Consider the following 25,245-nt stretch of genomic DNA (forward strand, 5'->3'; position numbering starts at 1 on the left):
TCTATCAGAACCAAGGTGGGGTTAAAAAAAACCTCCGTCTTCCTATAGCAGCCCCAAAATCAGGGCAAGAAAACTGTGGTTTTGGATTTGGACTTTAGAGTTCTCACTAGACTTGACGACTCCAGATGAAGGTTTAGGTTTTGGTGTCTTTTCACTCTCCCATCTTGGCAACCTTCAAGTCCAGCTAAGAAGAGGCTGATGCTGCAAGAGGCTGATGCTGTGGGAGGCTGATAATGAGTTTTCACTGAGGGGAGGAGCTGCTGCAAGGAGTGATAACACGCTTGAATGACGAGCCGGTCAGCTCCCTGAGTCCACTCACTGGTACAGCCAGAGAGAGAGAGAGAGAGAGAGAGAGAGAGAGAGAAGTGACCTTCGAGACTCAATGTGTCTGGAGCTGCAGCAGGGAGCAGCTGGACCCGGCCATGGTTGACGAGGAGGGTGACAGTGGCAAACAGAAACCAGTGCATGAGCACATGGCTTCTGGGAGAAACCTGGTGAGCATGTGATATGCAGATGACATATCTCCAGGGGCAACCAGAAAGAGGTAGAGGGACAAAGCCTATGATTTGAGATCAGGAGTCCACGCGTTGCAGTTAGTGCTGTATAGTTGAATTCCATGTTGCCAGTACATATTTGCTGAGGTCTTTACGTCACCTTAGATTCAGCCCATGGCACTGTCATCCAACCAGTGAAGTAGTACTTTGCTGTTAAATGTCATTGTCACTTGTCTAGATTTCGAGCCATCGTGGGAGCACACCTCTGGATTTCTAGAAAGATTTTATTGACAAGGAAAGACCCACCCTGAGTGTGAACCCCAGAATGGAAAAGCAAGCTGGGAACCAGCTGTCATCTCTGGTTCCTGATTGGCTACACTGTCAGTCTCCTGCCTCACTATGACTTCCCCACCCCGACGGGCTATACCCTCAGTCTGTGCACCAAAAGCGACTCTTATTTGAGATGCTTTTTGCCAAGTATTGGTCACAGTAAGAAGCAAAGTGACAGACGCATGCCTCTAGTCACTGGAGTCTAGTGTCTGTCAAATGCACTTTGACGGAACAGAGAAGGGGGAGGCATGGATATGACAGACGGAGTGTGGACACTGGCATCTGAGGGACTTGAGTTCAAATCCTGATCGATCCTCTTGGTAGCGGTGAATCTATAAGTCTCAATCTGCCCAGCCTCTTTTAAAAGTAAGAGCAAGGGGACAGCGTGCTACCATATCTCTCTGTTCCCTGTACCCAGATGTAGAGGCAGAAGAATTGACAATCCAAGACCAATATGGGTTACACAGAGAAACTATCTTAAAAACAAAACGCAGCGCATGCGCACACACACACACACACACACACACACACACACACACAGGAAAAGGGAGAAGATGGAATGAAAACATTGGGAAGGAAAGAGTGGGATGGGGAGGGATGAGGAAAAAAGGGGGGAGGACAGAGAAAGGAATGGAAAAGGTGGGAGGAAGATGGAAGAGAGTTATGGATGTGAGAGCTAAACAATGTACATGAAGCCTGGGCGTCCGCCCACCTTTAACGGAACTTGCTCGTGTTGCTTCCTGCTTTTGCTACTAATCTAAGTGACTGCTCTCGCTGATTTTCCAGCGTTCAGCTATCCTCGCGCACATGGCTTTCCTCCTCCTTGTCCACAGAGCACTGTTCTTTGTCTCATATTGCCAGATTTGATTCACTGGTAGTCGTGAAAGATTTCTGTGTTTATGGACATACAAAATACTACTTCCTTCCTTCTTTCCTTCCTTTCTTCCTTCCTTCCTTTCTTGAATGTGTTTGTTAGGTTTTAAAGTTAGGGTTATGCTTGCTTCCTTAACTTCCTCTTGTCTGGCTCATCCATCTATCTATCTATCTATCTATCTATCTATCTATCTATCTCTTTCTCTGTCTTTGTCTCTCTCTGTGTCTGTCTGTCTGTCTGTCTGTCTGTCTGTCTGTCTCTCTCTCTCTCTCTCTCTCTCTCTGTGTGTGTGTGTGTGTGTGTGTGTGTGTGTGTGTGTAAGCTGGTCTCAGTCTAGTAGTACTCTTCCATTGCCCCCCCCCCATGCTAAGGTTAAACGTACAATGGTACCTGTTTTGTGCTATTTCCTTTTATGTCCACACATACCCATCTGCAAACACATTTGTTGCCTTCGCCCCATCTGCTAAGAGATATACTATCAGAATGCTTCAGACAGTTGAGAAAATCTCTAAATGTTTAATAAATGTGGTCCTCTATGTAACCAATGACTAGGACACCTTGTGGGGAGAAGGCGACTGGCACAGAACTGTCATTATGTCCCCAACATCTCCAATTTACACCTTCCCATCTGCTGCTAACTGCTGGCAATGCACTTGGGTGCAATTCAGAAGACCCACAAGTTCCGAGCGGCCTTTTCTCTTGTTTTCTGCACATAACAGTACATTTTTGATTATTCGCCCATCTACTCAGATGGCTTACATGTGATTGGATTTCCTTCCCCGCCTTGCCAAATGCTCACTTCTATCAGCCTCCAATATAAAAGCCAACCACGAATGGATTTTATGATGTGTACAAATAAGAAGACCCTTCAGAGGTTACAAAGACACAGGGTTGGACCTCTGCAGGGACTGATGAGCCTGGACTCCAGGGCATTGTGGCTGGGTTGCCCCCATAGGTTTTAGTGAGTGTCTCTGGGCTTGAAATATTTCCTCCATGACCATAGATTTGTGATCTCTTCCTGTGCCATCACTGGGCTACTATAAAGTGAACACACCCAGGGTTGGCTACACAGGAGCATCTTTTTCTGTCTTTCTCTCTGTCCCCATAGGGCACCCCTCTCCTCCTCCTTCTTTCTCTGCCCATACTTGTACAATAAATCTCTCCATATATCTGCTGTGTGGCATCTCATTTTTAATTCTAGCTGTCTTGGTCCTGGGTTTCAGCACTAATTGTTATCACTAAAAATGAGAATGAGACAACAGATATGAATATGGAGAGATTTATTACAGAAAGGGAGAATGGGGAGAGGGAAGAGGGGAAGAGGTGCCCCAGGGGAAGAGACAGACAGAGAAAGAGAGACAGAGTAAAAGAGTGCAAGAGTTAAAGAGACAAAGTAAGAGAGTGATGGATGGCAGGTTTGTTCTTTTTATCCTTGGCCCCTGGAGGTAGCGGCAGGTGAGGATGTCAGAGGTTGCTAAGCAACCTGGAGGCAGGCTTGTGGAGCTCCTTATGCTGACATTCCTCCCTTTTCCTATAATTAAAAAAAAAAATGAGGATGTTGGGTTGCTTTTCATGCAAGGTCAGTTAAAGTATATAAATGTAGGTTCATTGGAAGCAGCTCAGCTCTTGGCTGCCATGTAAGTGGGAAGAGAGAGGAGAGAGAGAGAGAGAGCAACAAAATGTCCAGATTATATGGTGAAGTGGAAGGAAAAGCTCTGCTTTGGAAAGTTCAGGGTAGAAGGCAGGATATGCCAGCCATGTCCTGCAGCAGGTAGCAACTAAGGTATGCTGGGAGAACCTGGAGCTGTTTCACCTGGGCCTGAAGCACATCAGAACCTATAACAAAAACTTTGATCAGTTGCCAATGAAGTCCATCTTGTAAAGGAATCTCACAAGTAAGGTTTTTTTGCACAATGCTTGAGCCAAAGCTGGATGTGAAGACAAGGTGTATTGGGCACTACCCCCAGCATTACCAAATTATGTGTGTGACTGGGTGTGGTAACATACATAACTGCTATCTCAGCATTTGGGATGTGGAAACAGAAAGATCAGGAGTTCAAAGCCAGCCTTATTTACATAATAAGTTGAAGACCAGCCTGGGTCAATGAGACCTCATCAGTTTCATGGTGGCCCAGCAACAAGTTAGCTTTGGCTCCATGCTTGCTTAAGTATGGTTTGGCTAAAAACAACCACAAATCTACCCGTATATGAGAAAATGGGTTTTCCACAGTTAGCTCAAGGTCTGACCACCTTTTTAAGAACAGTGACTTTATAAACAACTAGTAAGTGCTGGAGTGGGAGAAGTCTTTTCTATGTCCTCTGGCTCACGTCGGCAGCTTTGCTTAGCATCGCTAGGCAAAGTGACTCTGAACTACTAATCTACAAAATAAACATCCAGGGAATGAGACTAGTCTTGGAAGGAAACGTCAATCAGTTTGTTGCTGGAAGCAATGTGAGTGCAGGTGACGTGCCACCCATGTACCATCAAAGGCCTCCTAGTCTAAGGGTCTGCTTTGAAGAGTCTGGGAACATGACATACTCTTCCCACGTTCCTCTTCTTGCCTGAGCAGTAAGTAGCATGCACTGTCACATGAGTGTGCTGGCTATGACTGCACGGGCCTTCTGAGTAATTGGCCCAAGAAGTCTAAGCAATAAAAGTGATGGCAACCTCTCAAAGAAATGGTTGATCTTTTCCCATCTAAAGATCAGGACAGAAAAGAAAGAAATGGTCAAAGAAAATCTTGAAACAAGAAGAATTTCCCTTAAAACAATATGGTCTTTACTTGGTGTTCTGTCTCCGGAAACACCTGTAGACACCAGACCCCTTCGCCAATCAAGTCCCCCTGCCCTTTATAAAGTTTTTTTTTTAAGATTTTATTTACTTTATGTATATGAATGCTCTATCTGCATGTACAACTGCAAGCCAGAAAAGGGCATTAGAGGGTATAGATGGTGATGAGTCATCATGTGGTTCTGAGAATTGAACTCAGGACCTCTGGAAGAGCAGCCAGTGCTCTTGACTGCTGCGCCATCTCTCCAGCCTCCTTGTGTTTGTTTTTAATTAGGTATTTGTACATGGGCCTGTGTGGCTGTATGTTTGAGTAAGTGCAGGTAACTGTGGAGGCCAGAAAAGAATGTTAAATACCCTGAAGCTGGCGTTAACTGGCTGTTGTGAGCTGCCACACCTGGGTGCAGAGAATAGAACCTGGGCCCCTTGCAAGAACAGCACACACTCTTAACCACTGGGCCATTTATCCAGACCCCACCAATGAAGTCCTTTATTTACAATGGAATAATAGTTGTGTCTGACCTACCTACATATATCCTTCTGTATCTCTAGGCTAATTATAAAATCTCATACAATATAAAGTATGCACAAATAACTGTTGTACTTTATTGTTTAGAGAAAAATTATAAGGAAAACATCTGTACATGTTCAGGATAAATGTAGGCATCTCAGTATTTCCAATCTACAGGAGACTGAATGCATGAATGCAAAAATCCACAAATATGGAATGTCTTCTGTACATGGGAAAGAGTATCTGGTGAGAGTGGAAGAGTATATTTTTCTTACCTTGTCTCTGAGAGCTTCTTGGTTAAGTTCAAGTACAAATTTCTTTTACAGACAAGGCAGGCCAGAAAAGTTTTAACCTGCAAAACAACGGGTACAAAGGGCCACCCAAGTCACTCTGTACTGCTCTGAATTTAAGAGTAGCCAGGAGGCTAGCCTAGTGGGTAAAGTGCTTGGTGAGCAAACATGAAGACCCCAGTACAGATATCTAGCACCCATGTAACAGCTAGACACTGTGTGTGGCACACACACACACACACACACACACACACACATCTGCAACCACAGCACCCAGGGCGAGGGCACCTGAGAGAGGTTGATCCCAGAAGCTCACTAGCCAGTCTAGATGATCTCCAGCTTCCGTGAGAGGTGTTGTCCCCAAACAAAAGTGGAGACTAAAGAAAGACACTCAACTTTGACCTCTGGCCTCAACATGTACAAGCGTGGGTGAATGCATGCACTCGAGAGTGCACACACACAAAGCCAATAGGTAACTGTGATAAGTTTAGCTGTGGGTGACACCAGCTGTATGCGGGGAGCTTTTAAAGCATCTTTTATGGATTAGCTAGCAACCTGACATCCACAGGAGGGGACTTTAGGGTAAGTTGCCTCAAACAATGGAAGAGGAAACAGTTCAACCCCCCAGTGTATCTCCAGAGCACACACTCTCAACCGCTCTACCCAAAATCCAGCTCTGTGACAGCATAGTGTTCTCATTAGAGACTTGACTCCGAGGACTCATCTAACCCAACTACTATCACAGAAGAGCTATGCTCGGTTGCTCTTTCTGTAATAAAGCCTGTTACTTATATAGAGATAATGCATTATCCATTTTTTTCTACAAAAGAAAAAGGACATGGAACCAGAGTCACCATCAGAATGTTGGACAGGCCTGGTAGATGCTTCCAGCAGAGGTGACAATACAGCAATTACTACTTTGCAGCAATGTTGTCCTGGGAGCCGGGAGCCGGGAGCCACTCACATCATTCCATTTGCTTTATTAAGACAAGACTGTGGAGGATACGGAAGCTGAAGGGCCTGTCCATAAATTATCTGAGCCATCTGGTCAAAGAGGAAAGGAGATGCTGAGAAGTCATTGGATTCAAGGTATGTTTGAAGCCATGAGAATTATATAAAGGATGGGAGTGGAGTGTAAGATGAAATTTCAAATGACCCCCAAGGGTTTGACTTGAGCTATTGGAAAATTGAAACTGTGTGGGAGGGATTGTAGGCATTATCCCAGGTGAAGGTGCTTGGAAACACCTTATAGACACAGATACCTCACTGAGATTGACATTGCAATATACTGAACGGAGCCATTCTGGGTCTGGAATTCAGGAAATTGACCTGGGACTCCAGCCGGGCTATTATGTATGGGAGGAGGGAGCTTGAGAGGAGACCAGCTATTGCGCTAGAGAGAGACGCAGGCAGGCGGAGAGGAGAGGAGAAGGCTGTGGATTGGGGAGACGACCAGTTTACAGGCTGGACCAGCGTGCAGGCCAGAGACACCTAGGGATCCATCCGTGGAGCAGATACCAGATTTCCTTTAACCTTTTTTCCCTCTTGTATAGGACAGTTGGGTTATCTAATAAAGTCTAATTGTTAAGCAACAGAGCCAACCAAACTGCCTTTTGTTAGAAAGAGGAAAACCAAGGAAGGAAGAGACAGGTGTGAGGAGGGCGTGTTAAGAGGTAGGGGCTGAAGACGTTAACGAGGTGCCCTGCAGCCATCTAAGCAGGGGCATCAAGCAAGCAGTTAGATATGCAATACTTTAGGTGTCAAGAGGAAGGTTGGGCCTCGACATGAAAACTTGTCAGCTTTCAACATGTAGAAATATTTAAGAAAACGTATAATATCATTACTGAAGTCAATAATGATGGAAAAACTTAGGCATGTTACTCAAAATACACCTTACTGATAAACAACATCCGTCCCACCCAGGGAACATATTAGTTATGCAAGTCAATAGGCTTATCTACAACCACGGAATTGGGTGTTTTTTGGGTAGGGCCCTGCACCTTTGTGAAATAAGCCTTCCAGGTGTTTCCTTTGCCTGCTGAAAGTTGAGGATCATTGGTTTAGAAATTAGGGAGCAAAGAAGAAAGAAAGGGAACGGCCCAGAATGGAGGAGACCAGAAGGCATGGGAGTGCTAGAAACCAAGCCAACAAAGCATTACAAGCAGAAGAGGCATCATGAGGCGCCATGCCCTCAAGAACTACTGGATTTACACACTGTCTCCACGGTGGAGGTGATCACGCCATCTGTTAAGAAAAGCTTCAGTAAAGTTGGGTAACGGGCACAAGCTTGGTGAGTAGCCTTCAAGAGAGAAGGCGCCAAGGGAGATGTACGACCATAGAAGCAAGTGTTCAGAGGAGCTTTGCCACAGAGGGGAGGGGAGAGGTAGACAGTGGCTGAAATGGGGAATAGTTAAGAAAGAGCTTTTTTTCCCTACCTCTCTTTTCCCCATCTATCTCTATTTCCGCTCCTTCCTTTTGGAAGAGATCTAAGCAGTGCATTTTCATCATGTTGTGCTTGATCCGGTACAGATGAGGAAAACCGGGTGAGAGGGACCTGAAGGAGCAGTGCCTTGAGCAAGGGAGGAAGGTAAGATGGAGTGCCAGGAGACAGCCAGGAGCATGCACCACAGGAATAAGCAGGAAGAAGATGGTGTGGGCCAGACACAGGTAGGCTAGTGAGTGGTAGACAGGAGGGTGAACATTTAAAACAGAAGGAAAGAAGAAAGCAAACCAGAGGGGAAGCTGAGGGGAGAACAGAAGAGGTAGATAAGGGCCAAGCCCAGTGGCGCGTGTTTATAACCTGAGAGGAGAGGTAAGGGGGACTGTAAACTTCAAGACAGCCAGGGATACATAGTAAGGCTTTGGCTCAAGACATATCAAGTATGTACTGAAGGAAAGAAAGGTGAAAGAGAAGAGAAAACAAGAAATAACATCTTCAGCAAAAAAGGAGGTAAGGGCTGGAGAGATGGCTCAGAGGTTAAGAGCACTGACTGCTCTTCCAGAGGTCCTGAGTTCAATTCCCAGCAACCACACGGTGGCTCACAACCATCTACAATCCAGTCTGATGCCCTCTTCTGTCCTGCAGGTGTACATGCAGGCAGAGCACTGTATACACAATAAATAAATACATCTTTAAAGAAAGAAAGAAAAGAAAGGAGGTAAAAGAGATGTGGACTGTTACAGTATTTTGTATCCGATTGGCCTACAAAGCAAATAACTGACACAGGGAGACTAAAACATACTTTAAAGCTGCCATCACTTCGCAGGGTGGAGTCTGGACTGATTCTAATCTACTCGTAAACTAAACAAACTACTCTAAACGTTATAATATACATATATTCCAAGCACTTGCCACTATGACCCCTGCGCCGGTCCACATCAAGTCCCCACCAAACTCCTCCAAATGTCAAAAAACTCCTCTCGCCAACAGTCAAACTTTTTCTCCTCCCCTCCAGGAAGTCCCACCTTCCACTTCCTGTCTTTCTGCCCAGCTGATTGGCTAAACAGCGCTTTATTGATGGTTGATACATTTACTTAGCATTCCTCCACAGTGGACAATGAAAAGAGAGACAAATAAGCTAGAACACAAAGAAAGGAGAAAAAGAGGGAAATGCTAACAAAATACACAACTTCATAATTATCTCCTTGAAGGGTGGACTCAGCCATATTTTTGACAAGCACTTGATAGATGGTTCTCAGTGCATCCTGTGAACCAGGATGAGTCTCAAGAGTGGACAGGGCTGGATCTTAGCAGCCACTGAATATTACGATCAAAACACTCAGTTTCAACAGACTTTGCATAAGCAAATAGATTGCATCAGGATCAAGTCAATTCCTTAACAACTTTTTATGTTTCCTGCTTTTAAAGCCTTTACATAATACTGCTTGATGTCAAAGGCCCCATGTTTTATAGGATGAGGCCCTTCACACAAGCAAGACTCTGTTAGTCCTTTCGGATCGAAGAAGAAGTTCTAGAACATTCACTCACTGCCAGGTGTCAACTTCTGAAGACTCAGAGAGGCCATGCTAGTCCCTTCATGGATCTCTTTTAGAGCCAAACCAGAGGACTGAAACTCTGAGTCCCAAGGAATCTGAGGAGGATTTTGCAACGTCAGCAAATTGCTCTTGACACACTCTTTAGGCATCTTGGAAGCTTTCTATAAGGGAAGTTTCTTTCAAGTCCCTAATCCTCTTTCCCAGGATGGTGTCTAAGATCCAGGTTATGGCATAGTGGGAAGGAAAGGTGATTTTGAGCCTCCCCTGACTGGCATTCTCTGAGATGTATGCCTCCTATCTGAGCATCTGCAGTTCTCTCACATGGTCCATTTCTTAGTTATCTTCAGTTTCTGGAAATATTTCTTGTTCTCTTGAAGTGCTCTGAGACCTAACAAGAGTACAGGGCTACCCAGGGCCCTTCTGTGTTTCCTTCTACCTGGGCTTTTCCAGAAACGGGTGCACAGGCCCCATACATCGAGACTCAAAGACACAACTATCCTCTGACTAGTGACTGAGACAGGTGCCTAGAATAACACTGGCTCTCTCCTTCCCCGACTATCCTTTTCCTCAGTCTGGGGTGGTGGTGGAGGATGTGCCGACATGGGAACAGGAGGAGTGGACAACATCCAACTCTTTTGTTTATGGCCTATGAAAAAGAGAAAGCAATGGTTTGATCAGGTTGATATTCTTACTTGAGCATCAGTAACCCTTTCCAGAGATGATGGAGACAAAACACCTGAGGAATACAGAGCATGGTAAAAGGGGGTCAAGATGCAAGAGCTATTGCCTCTCTTTCACTCTCCCACATGAGCGTATATGTCTCACTATAGAAAGTCTCTATTTCATCTTGAACTGTTAAGCCAACACAATGCCCAGTGGTATTTGTACCTTGATATGGGTTGATGACAAAGAGTGCAGATCCCCTTTGGGGCAGTAGGATGGCATTGCTTGCAGGTGTTTGAAACAAATGGCCCCAAGAAAAGAGAGGAGCATATTTTTGTATACGTTCTGGAACTTTGCTCAAAGCATATTTTCCGATCCCGGGGAAATGCACTAGTGAGTTTCCATGTGATGATGTCTACCTGGGAGGCCCCATCCCTCTTGGCACCATCTCATTCCAAAGAGGCCCTGCTTGGAAATCTCATTTTTCTTACAACAGATGCTGGGGTTCAGTCCAGATCTCTTGGACATGTTTTCAGAGTGTGCACAGTGCTGGGGTTGGGATGGAAAGTGAGCCAGAAAGGGATGGGAGAGTGTGTTAGAGTCTTCTCCCTCCTCTGCCTGGCTCTCTGCACGTATTTGTTTTCTCCTACAAACCTGGCTGGCAGTAGCAAGGGTTGTAGAAGTGGAGCATGTTGGGGGCCAGGCTAGCAATCTGGATCCTTTCAATGGAAAATACTCCTGGGTGTCTTAGCAGGACTCCGCCATCGCCAAGACAACCTTCTTTGAAACAGGAATGCTCAAACTTCAATCAGCCAAGAAACCAAACAACAAAACAAAACAAGGGGCTAAGGTGTTAACAATGCAGATGCTTGGCGCCATCCCTCAGATTCTGGTTTCTCGTGCCTGAGATGGGGGACCCAAGAATCAACATGTTTAGTAAGCGCCTGTGGAATTCTGATACGGGCAATTCCAGACAACATGCTGGAAACACATGAGGAGCTCCATGAGGTAGGTGTGTGTTAGCCCTCGGCTTCCCTATGCTCCAGACCTCGCCTCATCGCTACAGCCAGGTGCAAACTAGTGTCACCTAGGCCTGCCCACCTGCTTCAGTGGCGCACCAAAACTGCACTTGGGTAATTGTGAGCCGTGAACCACGGGACAGCTATGAGCAAGAAGCCAATGCAAATAAACACTGGGAAAAGACAGCTTCTGGATAGGACCCTGCAACCCTGAAGCACTTGCCGGCTCTGTGCAATTTAAGACTCGCTTGCAGACTGCCTTGCCTGTCTCTCAAATGAGAGGCCAACTTCTGGGGAAGAGAACTCCAGGACACAGTTTCTGCAATGTCTACCATCAATTGGTGCTCATAACTGGAGAAGAGCCTCTAACTTCTTGTCAGGTCATTTCCAAAAGCTCATCGTTCCTCAGTGATTTGGGTCTTACAGTTCATTAGGACAATCTAATAGAAGGTAGCAATGCTCCCAAATGTTTGTTTAACTGGAGATGCAGTTGAGCTAAATTCTAATAGTACTACAGGATTTAAAATAATCTGTTATGTGGGTTTTATTGGAAAATGGGTTCCAGATTCCAGGAGAAGAAGCCAGGAGCTCATTTTTTTTCTGGCTGTTGTTCCAGAACAGGACTAGACTCATGCTGGGCTGGAGGAACTCCCTCTGGCCCCTCACACGCATGCGTGTACACACGTGCGTGCACACACACGCACACACACACACACATACCCCACATGTGCACACATGCATGCACACACATACAGACATAGACACACACATACAGATATAGACACAGACACAGATACATGGACCCACACACAGACATATGAATGGACACGAACAAATAGATGGACAGAGGGAGAGACAGACAGACAGACAGACAGACAGACAGACTAGAGCAAGTTGTTTACCTGTTAGAAACATTTCCATTAGTTCTGACAGAGTCAGGACAAGGGACCCTGAAAAAAGAATATTTCAGGGAGACAGAGTCAGGTGGCCCTTAAGAGACTGTGGAGGACTGAGCCCTTTATCCGCAGTGCAGAAGCCACATTGAGTGAGGATTTATCACACCCTCTAAGTATTTGAAGGGCTTTTAGTTATTTATCACTAGGTAATGAACCACTAGAAAACAGGATAGCCTTAAAAAAGCCCAACTACTTATTTTCTCATGACCCTGTGTTATGGGCTTGTCCAAGTGTGCGTGGTGTGACTGCATCAGCCTCACAGAGAGTTGGAACCTGGACTTTGTGGATATGGGGACCACGAGGTACCCTCTCTCTTTGTACAGTTTTCCCAATGGAGCAACCATATGTAGTAGCTCATGATATTTAAGAAACAAAACAAAAATTTCTAAATATTCTCTTCTCCCTCTTGCTCCTTTTTTTAGACTGTGTCAATATGTAGCCCAGGCTGCCCCAAATTTATGTAGCTCAAGATACACACCCATCCTCCTTTAACCCATTCAGTGCTGGGCATATAGGTGTAAACAACCACACCTAGCCTGAAATTTCTAGAACTTTGTGAAAATAAGCTGGTCACAGGCCCAGCTTCATTTCTGATTAGAGAGGCGCAGGATTGCCCAAATAACAAAGAAGAGACCGCGCTAAATCTTGCCCCCTGCCCCCAGAGGCATGGTAACAGACTGCCTTAGTTGGCGTGAGGCTCTGAGTATGTAGTAAAAGTTCTGAAGTACAGCCATCACAGGAGTATTGCCGACACTCCCAGGAGACTCTGTGGAGCGGTGTTATTTATATGTCTTCCCGTGTAAGTTTTCTGGATGTAAATTTCACCTTGTCTTCTTTCCTTCAATTTCCTCTGCCTAGGCCTTCTGTCCATCAAAACGGCCACCCACTTTATCAGCCACGATATCACAGAATCTTGGTAGACTACCATGGATTTTGAAGTGCTCTCCAGACAATTGCACATACATTTCCAAAGTTAGTTTGCATAAAGCTTACTTTAAAAAAAAATCTGACTAACCCAGAGTCACAGTTGGCCCTATTCTAACGTTCTCTTAGGCTCAGGCATTGTCTGGAGGGACAAAGAAAGAGATGGAAGCAGCAGTAGTTTGGAAATGATGTACAGCCCTGGGTAACAGAGACAACCCTGGTTGCCTCCTCCAGCCCCCTCCCCACAGCACACTTCTATTTGATTGGTGCTAGCAGTGTGCCCTGCCTCTTTCTCCCACTTAAGTGTGGCCACGTGGCTAAGTTCTAACCTGAGAACCAGAAGACTGGTAGACAGGCTGCTCAAAGGGACTGACTTCAAACCAGGAAGGGGGCCACTGAGCTAGCTCAGCAGATAATGGTGTTTGCCACACAAGCCCGGTGACATAAGTTCCATCCTTGATCCTCAGAATCCACATTAGAGAGCTAGGGAAAGAACTGACTCCACAGAGTTGTCCTTTGAACTCCACATGCCCACGCATAAACATTATGCGCACATACCACACGTGTACACAACTACAACAAATAAAGTTTTATTGATAACTGGGAAGTGACCGTTGGTTCACTTTGAGTTGCTTCTTTCCTGCTGCCCACACTAAGGACATAATGGTTAGTTCTCCACCAACCGTCTGAGAGCTCAAGGGAACTTTAGAGCCGAGGCCACATTCCAGTATGGTAGAACCTGAGACAGATGGATTTTTGGGTCAGTGATGATTATGATGTTTTATTCTAGCTCTGAACTCTAGAAACAGGTCTCAGAGTCAAAGTCAAGAGAGAGGCAGAGAGGTTTGTACTGAAGACATTGCTATTTGGGGGTTCTTATTATTATTATCTCTCTTATGTACCTGACCCTATCCATATGAGACATATAGTAATAGCTCTTCATAGGTATATTATCTATCCATGTGTGTGTTTCTGTGTGTCCTGTTATAAATGCTATCTGTACTAAATATAGAATCAGAAAAATGGTTAAGAACTAGTGACCAAAACTACAAGGAGTTCTCACCTGGACCATCTGCCTACCTCTGTGCCACCATCAGCCTTCATTGTAGTTGTTTTATGCAATTTAATTTATGTATGTGTGTGTGCAAGTGCCCATTGGAGGCCAGAAGAGGGCATTTAATCCCCTGGAGATGGAATTAAGTCCTCATGTGAACCCTGGAAACCCACCTAAGCCCTCTGCAAGAGCAGCAAGTGCTCATAAGCCCTGAGCCGCCTCTCCAGCCCCTCCCCCAATCCCTCCATCGTCTTGTGTAATCCATCTTCAGTGGAGGAAGCGCGGCCTCTGTGTGAACTATAAGGAGGTTGCCATTCTTTGCATCCATGGCCTCTCGCACCTTTTCTACAATACCAACCTTACCCCATCTCTCAGACACTAGCCTGTAGTGAAATTCACTATGTACCAGTATGCCAAAACAAACAAACAAACAAACAAACAATACTCCTCCCTCGGCCACTTAAGTGATGGAGTTACAGGTGTGTGCCATCAGACCTACCTCAAAGGACCACTTTCAGCTACACAACTTGTTCATTTGGTTTCTTTTCATGCGCACCCCATTTACTGGCATAGGCCCCTGGTACATAGTATAAGTTTAATGAGTATTTGTGGCAGTCCTTGTGGCCGCACACGGAGTGATATACCTTTTCCCCTCCCCGCTCCTACCCCCCATCACTGTCACATTTCCCTTTTGGCCGCACAGCTTCTGCTCACCAAGTCTAAGGCTAAGCCAGATAACTTTGTAATCTAACTCCCATCAGTACCCATTTGGATGGCAAATGGATGGTCCGGTGAGTTTGGTGCCTAAGCCACTGTTGTACGGAAGGAAGGAGCAGCCTCTCACCTGAGAGGGAGAGGCTGTTCTCTGCGACCTAGTCGCTTTCTCTTAAGTGAGGCAGAGAGGCAGAGGTGGGCATGTGATTTGAGCCAAGACAGACCGGAAAGGGCAGAAGGGAGGTTACTGGGGGGCCCTGCTGCTCTGATAGGGATAAAGGGGCTCTTTCAAGGCTTCCCATGAAGGCTGTGAGGGAGATGGGGAGGCAGTGCACATAAAGCAGGATCAAATGGCGTCTCTCTGTAGAGATTAAAGCTGAGAAGCAAGAAAGTGAATGGAGGTACCCAGGGCGCCTCTGGCAGGCGTCTGAATGGGGCCATTCTGTGGCCTCTGCCCATTCTTCGTGCATAGTCTCACTGCAGTGGTCAAAGGGCCCTTCAGCCTCTTCACAGTTATTTCTACAGGGGCTTCCCACATCCTTGCCCCTTGTTTACAGCTAAGACAGTTTGTTTGTCATTTGAATGATAAAGGTGCAAATTAAACATAACCCGCCCCAATAGTAAAGCAAACAGCTCCTCACTCCCGGCTTGATTGTTAGATTGTATGCGGACAATGAGGTTGATGGGGGTGATTGGACTTGCCTGTTTCCTGAGGATCACAGCCGTAAGCAATTAATTTAAAGGTACCCTCCGAGCTTCCCATCAGTTCTGAGTCTCCTCACTGAGACCCACTTAGCCTGTGGGGCCAGGTGGACGTCCTTGCGGTTGGCTGTTCTAAAGCCTTCTGAGTGCTCTGTGGCAGCCTGTCCGTGTGCAGCCTCACTCCTGATGCAAGGCCCGTGTCTTCATTATTATGAAATTTTATTTTTGGTTTTATAATTTAGCTAAATGAGCACTCTTGAGACTGGCCTCAGTAATTGTTTTTTGTAAAATATTTTGTTTATTTCTTATAGGTTATGCAAAATATTGATTTTTCCCTCCAGGATCCCAAGGCCTGACCTGTTTCTCTGATCTGAGAACTTAAGATTATTCTTGTAAAAATCAGACTTGCATGCCTCCATGCCTTTGTAAAGTGCAGCTCATGGGATTGGCCGTTTATGTATCAACTAGCTGGAAAAAGATTCTCTGGATTTTGAACCCTAAAAAGCAACACATCCCTGAAGGCCCACCTGAAGGTAAAGAGAACATGGACAGCCGTTCTCTTTGCTCACAGAGCTAGCACCAAGTACTATCTGTGTGCTCACATGTGCGTGTATGTGCACGTGTGCGTGTATGTGCACGTGTGCGTACATGTGTGCGTGTGTGTGGCACAAGTTTTTTTTTTAACTTGTCATTGGAACACATGCTTGCTGACAATATTTATACATCCTTTTTTGTTTATAAGGCAGTTTGGTTGGCAGTACTTATTTCTCTATTGTCTAAGGTTTCAAGAGTTTGGAAATACTATTGCTCGGATTTGTCTGTTATGTAGCACGGAGCCTCAATGCAGGCAAGATGCTTAAACACGAACATTGGAGATGACAGTTATCAAAAATCTCAGATACCTTTGAGCAGGGACAGAAGTCTCATGTTGCTGCACGGTCTGAGCTTCTTCTTGGGGAGATTTAGGCACAGTACAGAGAGACATTTGTCACACTTTCCCAGGGATTTGCTAAACTAGAAGAGAGTATGGGCATTTTGCATAGGTTAGTGATGCTGCCGCCGAGGCTGAAATTCAGCCTTTGCTTTAAGGAATCTGAACTGTTTTTGAAATAAACACATCTGGATTGGAGGTCGACAGTGTAAATAAGATCTAGACTCCTTGCTTCTGTCTGAAAAGAAAATATGAAGGAACTGGCCAAGGTTTTCTGAGCAGGTCTTAAAGAAATTGAACATCGCCAGCTTTTTTCTTCTTTTTACCTTTATTGTTTATTTGATTTCTTTACAGAGGAATCTGAGTCATGTCTCCAACATGTGCCCAAACATGGCATGACTTCTAAACATATTTACTTCTCAGTTCTTGTCAAACAGTCAGATTTGGAAAGCGAGGGCCAAGTCTAAATCACTCCATGCCGAATGCCTCCCCGTCAACACGGACTTGGCAGTCACAGAGTCTGTGTCTCAGGGTGGTGGGGGCTCGCCTGGGGCTGTATGCTCCATGAGGCAGTCCTGGCTTTGCACTCTGACTCTCGCCCACTAAATGATACAGAAACATTTGCTTTGTGCCTCGATGCATTTTAGAGAGCTATAAAAAATGATAATCAAGCATTTCCAGCACAAATTGAAATGCCTCAGCTGTTGCCAGGTGTCATTAGTGTGAAACAATTTTCTTTGTCTGTGATGTTGACTTTTCCATGTGCTTAAAAGCATGTTGATTTTTAGCTTATTTTTTGATTTCCAAAGAGCATCTAGTTTTCAAATACTTCTTTTTTTTCTAAAGAAGGGGCCTCTAGTTTTGTAAATGCTATGAAAAATTATCCTGCCTCAATTAAGCCTGTAAGGGCAGAGGAACAATACACGCAGAGTCCCAGCTTCACCAGGATGTCACCTTCCTAAACAAGGAAGCCAGCATCAGGACCACCCAGGACAGACTTCACTCTGCTGATCTTTTGAAGGAACTATGGTTCCACTGTTGGGTTATTTCTCCATCAACCACTGTTTAATGGCATTTCTTTGGGGAGTGGAAGATGGGATGTATGTGAAACAGGTCTCACTCTATCCCAGATTAACATGAAACCTGCTACGTAGAGAGGTCTCAAACATGTGTCAATTCTCTTTCCTTGGCTTTCCATTTGCTAGGATTATAAACATGAACTGGTTCTTAATGAAACGTTTCCAAAAGGCAAACAGATGTTCTCAAGGTAAGTTTTGCAAACTCAATACCATCACTTATGACCTCAGCAGCAACACCAGGAGATCTAAGCTCAGTATTTTGTTCCAGAAAGTAGGGACTGTGCTTATGGTTCCCCAGCAGTGATCTATTTATGGCTGTATTAAAACACAGACCACAACACACACACATACACATACACACACATGCAAACATGTACACATGCACATACACCAGCACCCATGCATGCACACATACGAGTGCATGCACACACACATGCATGTGGGCATACACGTGAACACTCACACACACACACACACACACACACACACACACACACACACACACACAGGATTTGAAGACCCTAGCTTCTTTCAGATAGGGAAAACACTCCAATTTCTGGTCATGTACCTACTCAAGTGCTTTATCTTACTGTGAAGAGCTCTGAGTTTCAAAAGAGCTCCTCAAAGAGTCTTCAGAAAGCTAGCTGGAGACGCCATCAAATGAAAAGGCCAGGATTATCTGGATAAATTCCAACGGTGCTCTCCTGCTGGAAGAAACTACAGGGCAATCCTTCTGTAGCACTGGTCCTGGGAGGACAGGCCTGAGGATCCGTTTCCAGAGTGGCTTGTTTTAGGACAGTGGTTCTCAAACTTGAGCGGGCATCAGAATCACTTGGGGAGTGTTCTAAAAGACAGACAGCTGAAGCACTGGTGGAGTCCCTGCCTCAGTAGGTCTGGAGGCAGACCAGAGAATCTCCCTGCCTCGGTAGGTCTGGAGGCAGACCAGAGAATCTGAATGTCTAAGAATGTGGATCCAGGAAGCGTATACTCTGAGAGCAAAGTGGCCTACATCCTGGACTGGATACCGGTCAGTGTCAAGCAAAGGAGACTGGGAAGTGTCGGAGCCTAGAAGTAAATGTACTAAGGGAAAGAAAGGACACAATGTGAAGAGGGAAGATGCGTTTATATGCAGTGAGGTTGAGCTTGGTATCTGAAAGGAAGGTACAGTCAGGGCTCTCTAGAGGAACAGAACCGAAAGAGTGAAACTACGTCAGAAGAATATGTCACATCCGCTTATGTTAAGTTAATAAGAGCTGTTGTCTCACCCCTGAGAGGCTGAGCACCCAGGAGTCTCACAGTGGCAGTCACAGCAGTCTCACAGTGGCTGTCTTGCCCTGCAGAGGCTAGCAAGTGGACAGTTGCTCAATCCACAGGAGTCTCACCATGTAGCTCTGACTGGTCTGGAAGTCCTTTTGTAGACGAGGCTAGCTCCAAGTTTTACAGGGACTTGAACGCCCTCCTGACTTCTGAGATAAAGATATGTGCCACCAAGCCCGGTCCCAGACACACATTTTCTTGGTGTGATAAGTATCTCAGGGGAGTAATCTGAAAGAAGGAACAGTTGGATTGGGCTTATGGTTCCGAACTTTTAATGCCCAGGCAATTAGATCTATTGCTTTGGGCCTGAAGTGAGGCAGAACGGCATGGGAGTGGAAGAGTATGGCAGACACTGCTCACCTTACAGCAGTCGGGAAGGAGAGAAAGAGAGACAGAGAGTGCCTGTGTCAGTGGCCTTCTTCTCCCAGCCCATTAGATGTCTGCATTCAGGGCAGGTCTCCCTCCCACTTCCTGTCCCACATGTCAGTTATCTCCGGAGACCCGCCCCCCCCCAACTGATACACTGAGCAGTGGGCTTTACTCATTTCTTAGGCATCTCTGAATCCAAGAAAGCTGACCATCAAGATCAACACCCCCCCCCCACCCCCTCGAAGCAGGGTTATAGACAACTATCATGGAAATCCACGGGCCACATTAAGTCAGGAAGAAAAGTTTTGGTGGCCAGCTAGCTAGTCTCTGCCACACACTGACGGAGGAAAGCCAGACATTGCAGTGGTTATTAATAGGTCAAAGAAGAAGGTTCACTCACAAACCAGTAATACAACTGAGTGCTGGCACTGAAAGTGGTCCTTGTGTTATGTCCTGTCGTTGCACTGGTCTTCCTGTAGGTGGGGAGTGAAGTAGCCTCTGAGATGGACCCAATCAAGGAAGGCAGCAAGCAGGCTTCCCTCATCCTGTGTGTGCTTGAGGGAGGTTATGCTCTCTCCCTCTCTGAACTAAACTCTCTCATCTAAAAATATCATGTCAAGGAATGTAGCCACGTCTGGCTGCTGTAAAAGGAGATGGGTGTTTTCTCCATCTAATATATTTTGAATGGACCCATTCAAAACACCCTGGATGGAGAAGCCTGTGCTTCAAACATGGGCTTCAAGTGTATTTTTAGAATTTCTTACACTGTCTGGAAATGTTGATTGGGAAAGGCTACCGCTAATCTTTTCGCACATTCAGGGAATATCTCCAAGGATAAAACAACTGCACATTAGAGGTTCTTAAAGTGCTAACACTGACGACTGCTCACTTTGGGGAAATGAAGACAGAGTGGGAATGTAAACACACACACACACACACACACACACACACACACACACACACACACACACACATGTCTCTTGATCGATTCTACTTACAAGTCTTTTCTTTGTCTTGAAAAATAATCGGAGATTCGGGAGTCTCGCCCTGGGAAGCTTGCAAACCACAGAACAATTCTAAAAGGATTTTTAAAAAGCAGTAAGCATTTGAAAACCAGAATCACACCACTGAACTGACTGAGGGATACTGCCACACTTGGGGAAAAGTGTGGTCTAAGCTGTGTCGGTGGGGGTAGTGATGTTGTGCCTTGCTCTATGGTGGTGTCACAACAAATTTACTGGTGACTGATGAACTTTCATTTTTGGTTTGGTTTGTTTTTCCTTTTTAACTTTTTGTATGTTTTGTTTGTTTGTTTGTTTTTTGAGACAGGGTTTCTCTGTGTAACTCTGGCTGTCCTGGAACTTTCTCTCTCTGTAGACCTGGCTGGACTGAAACTCAGAGTTCCACCTGCCTCTGCCTCCCCAGTGCTGGGATTAAAGGCATTTGCCACCACTGCCTGGCTGCTTTCCAAGTTTTAGTTGTTATTTTCTGATGTTTGTGCTTAAGGGGAGGAGTAATAACTGCTTCAAAATATTGGTTTGCAATCGCATAAGATACCGTATAAAACCATCTTTGTGAAATCCATGTGACTACTTAAACACCAGAGACACCTTTCATGGCAAATAAAGTGAGAACTCATTTCTTCTAGGTAGTCAGAGTAAGTGAGAAACTAACCTTTCAGAATTCTCAGAGGGAAAAGGGATGGCGTGCGCACACCTTAGCTATTTATCCAGAGAGGTGGAGATGCGCTGTGGAGAAGGAAGGTTTGATGTTCGAATAGCACTCAACCCCAGAAGCACATCAACATCCCCTGGGAGCTGTAGAACACTATGTGGCTAAGGTTCCTTGGACCGCTGAGGTGACTTCATCCTGAAAATGCCCCTAGGACAACTGCTCCAGGAGGTAGCCTGTCTTGCGTCACTTTACACATTGAGCCTCTGCGGAAGTGGAAGGTGGGACTGTGCAAACTAAGGCAGGGTAAGGAAGGTCGAGAAGGACACCAACAACAGCGTCTTGCAGCCCTACACACAGCACAGCCTTGGCCTGAGCCACTGAGCACGGTACAGAGTCAGCATCCTCGTCCTCTCGCCCTTCACCATGGGGATCTCAAAAGTCTTATGTGCTGGGAACCAGAGTTTCAACTTCACCGTGTGCTTTCCACTGTACTGTGCTTACACCTCATGCTCTGACTCTCCTTGGCATGGTTATCAAGCCGGGACAGCTGGCTCCTCCTCAGAGCTTCAGGTGACCATCGCTCAGGAATGTTCTCGGCCTATTTACTGATATGACAAATATCTCACTCTCCTATGCTGAGCACTGCTAGCTTATTTGTTACCCAACCTGGGCTGAATATAGAAGACCAGACTCAAGGTCCCCACGCTCAGCCCCTTGGGTTACAAGGCCAGCTCTCTGATAGAGAGTAGTGGCTATCGCCATTTCCAGAGACTGGCTTGTGGGGTGTGACCTGTTAATGGACTATGACAAGCTCACCCAGTACATCCATGAACAAGCCACGGGGGCTGTATCCGGTTATTATCGCCCAGGGCCACTCAGGGATCAGACTCCTTGTGAGTTAGAATAACAGCTGGGAAATTTCTCCTCTATACCACCCATTTCTTCTTTACCCTTCTTCTTCTTCTTCTTCTTCTTCTTCTTCTTCTTCTTCTTCTTCTTCTTCTTCCTCCTCCTCCTCCTCCTCCTCCTCCTCTTCTTCTTACTCCTCCTTCTCCTTTCTTCCTTCCTTTCCTTCCTTCCTTCCTTCTTTCTTTTTTCCTTTGAGACAGAATTTCTCTGTGTTGCCTTGGTCATCCTGGAACAGGCTGGCCTCAGACTCACAGAGATCTTCCTGACTCTGTCTCCCCAAGTGCTGGGATTACTGCCGTGTGCCACCATCACCTGGCTTAGGACATGATTTTAAAGGACACTGTGACTTGGCAGAGTTTCTTGACATTGAGCTGGTCCCCAGGACCGTGTAGAATGGCTCTCTCAAGAAAACTGCTTGCTGCCTCTGGGAACAAGGAGGCCAGACAGATCACTGAAATGCCATGCCAGTAGGTGAGCGTGCATTTTGTAGCTCATTGGAGGAAAAATAACTTGGAACGCCACCTTGAAATGTGCTACAGGTGAATCGGCTTCTGATTGTCACAGTACACAGGTAACGCAGACTTTGAACATTTTAACGCTGCTCCAAGTCTTTGGGAAAGCTTAAGTTTCAATGGCCTAGAACTGAGGAAAGGGGGACTACCTAATTCACAAAGAAGTGGCCCTCTTATTATTCACTTCATGTGTGCACTATAGCAGAATGCCACAGGTAGGATAAGCGGCACACGTATGCTGAAGCCAAGGCTGATGTTGGGAATCATCTTCTGTCACTCTGTTTACTAGGGCAGGGGCCCTCAAACACAGAGATCACCACCATTGCTAGTCTCCATAGCCAGCTTCCTCTGAATGTCCTACAGCCAAGTCACCAAGCCCAGCTGTGTGGGTTCCAGGAGCCCAAATTCCGGTCCCCACCCTTACATGGCAAGCACTCTCCACCTATGAGAGAGGAGCCCTCACCACCTAATCACCTTTTAAGCTTATCACATTCGGAACCCGTCGATTTTTTTAAGGAAGTCCATTCAAACCGCAGCATCTCAGGATGTGATTGCAGGATTGATGCCTGAAATCACAGCCCATAGCTCACACTGCTTTCAAACACTTGGACCAGTCTATGGCTCCTGTCTAAGTATCAATCAAAACAATGAATTCCTGAGAATGAGGTTCTCCCAGTCAGGCTGACTAGCCATTCTTCCAGGCCCTCTGAGCTCTCTGTATGTCAAGATAAATCGGCAGAAAGATTTGGGGTCTGGACCACATTAGCTGAATTCCCCCAAAGAAATATCATCACAGAGTTATGATTTAATAAACGGCTCACTCTTGTGTTTACTGCAGGTCAGTGTAAGAAAATGGCTGTAAGGAAACCATTTCTCCATTAGCGTAAGCCACCTTTCAGTTTGTATTGCCATCTGTATAAAAATCAGTTCAGCAGCAATCTTCATTAATTTATTGCAGGAGAAAAACATATCCCTATTAAAGAATTAGGTGCCTGAAAATATGATGCTTAACATGCCTCCCCCTTTCCTAGGGTGACTAATGATGGTTATGGTCCCATTAATGTTTTTGATACAACTCCATTTAACCTAGATCTCTGAGGTGTTAATCCCTTCTACTCTCTAATTTCTAACCATTGACCTACTTTGAGGCTTATTCTTCCAACTCACGTGTCTTCTTTCATATAGTGTTAACTTTGGAAGTGCACTGGGGCATGCAAGCATCTTTACTTCATGTTCCTGCTCCTAGGCTCAGGTATTTCTCATTTCCTCAAAGGAAGGTCTGGAAAGAGCCAGAAGCAAACTGTGCATATTTTGTGAGGGTGTGGGGCCTCCCTCAGGAGCCTAAGCCCAAGAAGCAGGCTAGAGTGGGAAGTGCTTAGCATCTTGGGGAAAAAAAATCTGTGTGAGTGGAGAAGCCAAGAAGCTGAATGGACTGATGTGGCAAAGTATGAGAAAGTTAGACAAATTTATAGCTAAGTACTTATTAAGTTACCAGCCTCGACTTAGAATAAGCAGATCACATATATTTCTATCTTATGAAAGTGACAATTGCCAAAATACTTGCATATTTCAAAGTCATCGTGTTCTTTTATTATTGGTGCATTTGTTTTCTGATTATCATCAAGCCAAAATGAAGAGGCAAAACTAGGAATGTTTCGACTAAAGTGTTCTGCCAGGTCCACTAACTTTGAGTAGCTCTCTAAGTTGACTTCTGATTTGGTGCCCAGTGGGTAGGTGTCCCAGCCCTTCTCTGATTCTAATAACACCTGGATCTTTCTGCAGGAACTGTTGATTGCTGCAGGCATGTAGGTCACCCATCAGAAAGATAGAGCCACTGTGGATTTTCCATACCTCAACTCCCACTGGACACAAAATAGGTAGGAAAAAAAAAACCCAAAGGAAAAACAATAACAACAACAACCCCACAAATAAACAAACAAACCAAGCCTTTATCTTGGGCTAGAGGCAGGAGCTGCCAGAGGGAGTTCATCTGGAAAGAAATGTTCGCTCTGATGAGAGATGGATAAGACAGAGGAACAGAGAGCACTAAGCATCATGAAAAAAAAAAAAAAAGCTAAGGTCAGGACTTGGGGGCTTATGAACAAAAGGAAATGAGAGAGAAAAATAATTGCTAAGGGAGTAAAGATGCTGAATAGGGGTATTAATTTTTTATGTCATCAAAAATTAATACAAGGAGTGGGGTCGTAACTTAGTCAGTGAAATGTTGGCCTTTCAAGCACGAGGACCTGAGTTCAGTCTCCCAGGACTCACATAAGAAAAGTCAGGTGTGGTAAAAACACATTTATAATTTCAGCTCTGGGGGAGGTGAAGACAGGTGAATCCCTGGGGCTTTCCAGCCTGCCAGCTGTCTTAGTCTGTGTTCCATTGCTGTGAAGAGACAACCATGACACTCATAAAAAGAAAGCATTGAATTGGGGCTTGCTCACAGTCTCAGAGGTTTAATCCATTGTCTTCATGGTGGGGAGCATGACAGCACGCAGGCAGACATGGTAGCTGAGCGTTCTACATCTAGGTCTAAAGGTAGCAGGAAGGGAGCAAGCTACTAGGCTTGGCTTGGGTTTCTGAAACCTCAAAGCCCGCCCCCTAGTGACACACTTCCTCTGACAAGACCACACCCCTTAGTCTTTTCAAAAAATGCCACTCTCTCTCATGACCGAGCATTCAAATCTATGAGTCTACGGAAGCCATTCTTATTCAAACCACCACACTAGATTAGCCTACCTAGCAAGCCAGGCAATAAAAGACTCGATGGGTAGTACCTACGGTACATGAGACTCTGATCCTCTGACCTACACACACATGCACACACACACACACACACACACACACACACACACACACACACACACACACACCACACAAGTGATTCAAATTATCCAAGCAGGATCAAGAAAAGAATCTCCCAAGAGAAAGGCAGGTAGATGTAGATTCTGGGACAGCTCTTGATCTGAATTGGTCAGGTTCATCTTATCGAGCTGTAAAACTACTTGGATTGTTTAAGTTTCAAACATCACCTACATATAGCTTTCTGTATAGAAAGGCCTTTAAATTGAAGATGAACAGGGTCATGAACGGAGACTGGAAATGTTTTTTATGTCTTTTTCTTTTTCTTTTCTTT

At 45.4% G+C, this 25,245-nt stretch overlaps 1 long non-coding RNA gene across 3 annotated transcripts in view; it reads right to left on the reverse strand.

Moving 5' to 3' along the window:
• Positions 1-25,245, reverse strand: part of LOC311608264 — a 59,112-nt gene that overhangs the window by 8,660 nt on the left and 25,207 nt on the right. The window contains exons 3-4 of one of the 3 annotated variants that reach the window (XR_014782882.1): positions 5,273-5,349; positions 2,967-3,229 (exon numbers count right to left, since the gene is read on the reverse strand). The exons of the other annotated variants lie outside the window; for them this stretch is intronic. This is a non-coding gene — a long non-coding RNA (uncharacterized lncRNA). Of the gene's footprint in view, positions 1-2,966; positions 3,230-5,272; positions 5,350-25,245 lie in introns of those variants that run through there. 3 annotated transcript variants of the gene reach the window in all.

Source organism: Acomys minous (genome assembly GCF_964271855.1).
Source record: "Acomys minous genome assembly, chromosome: 11".
NCBI classification, from domain to species: domain Eukaryota; kingdom Metazoa; phylum Chordata; class Mammalia; order Rodentia; family Muridae; genus Acomys; species Acomys minous.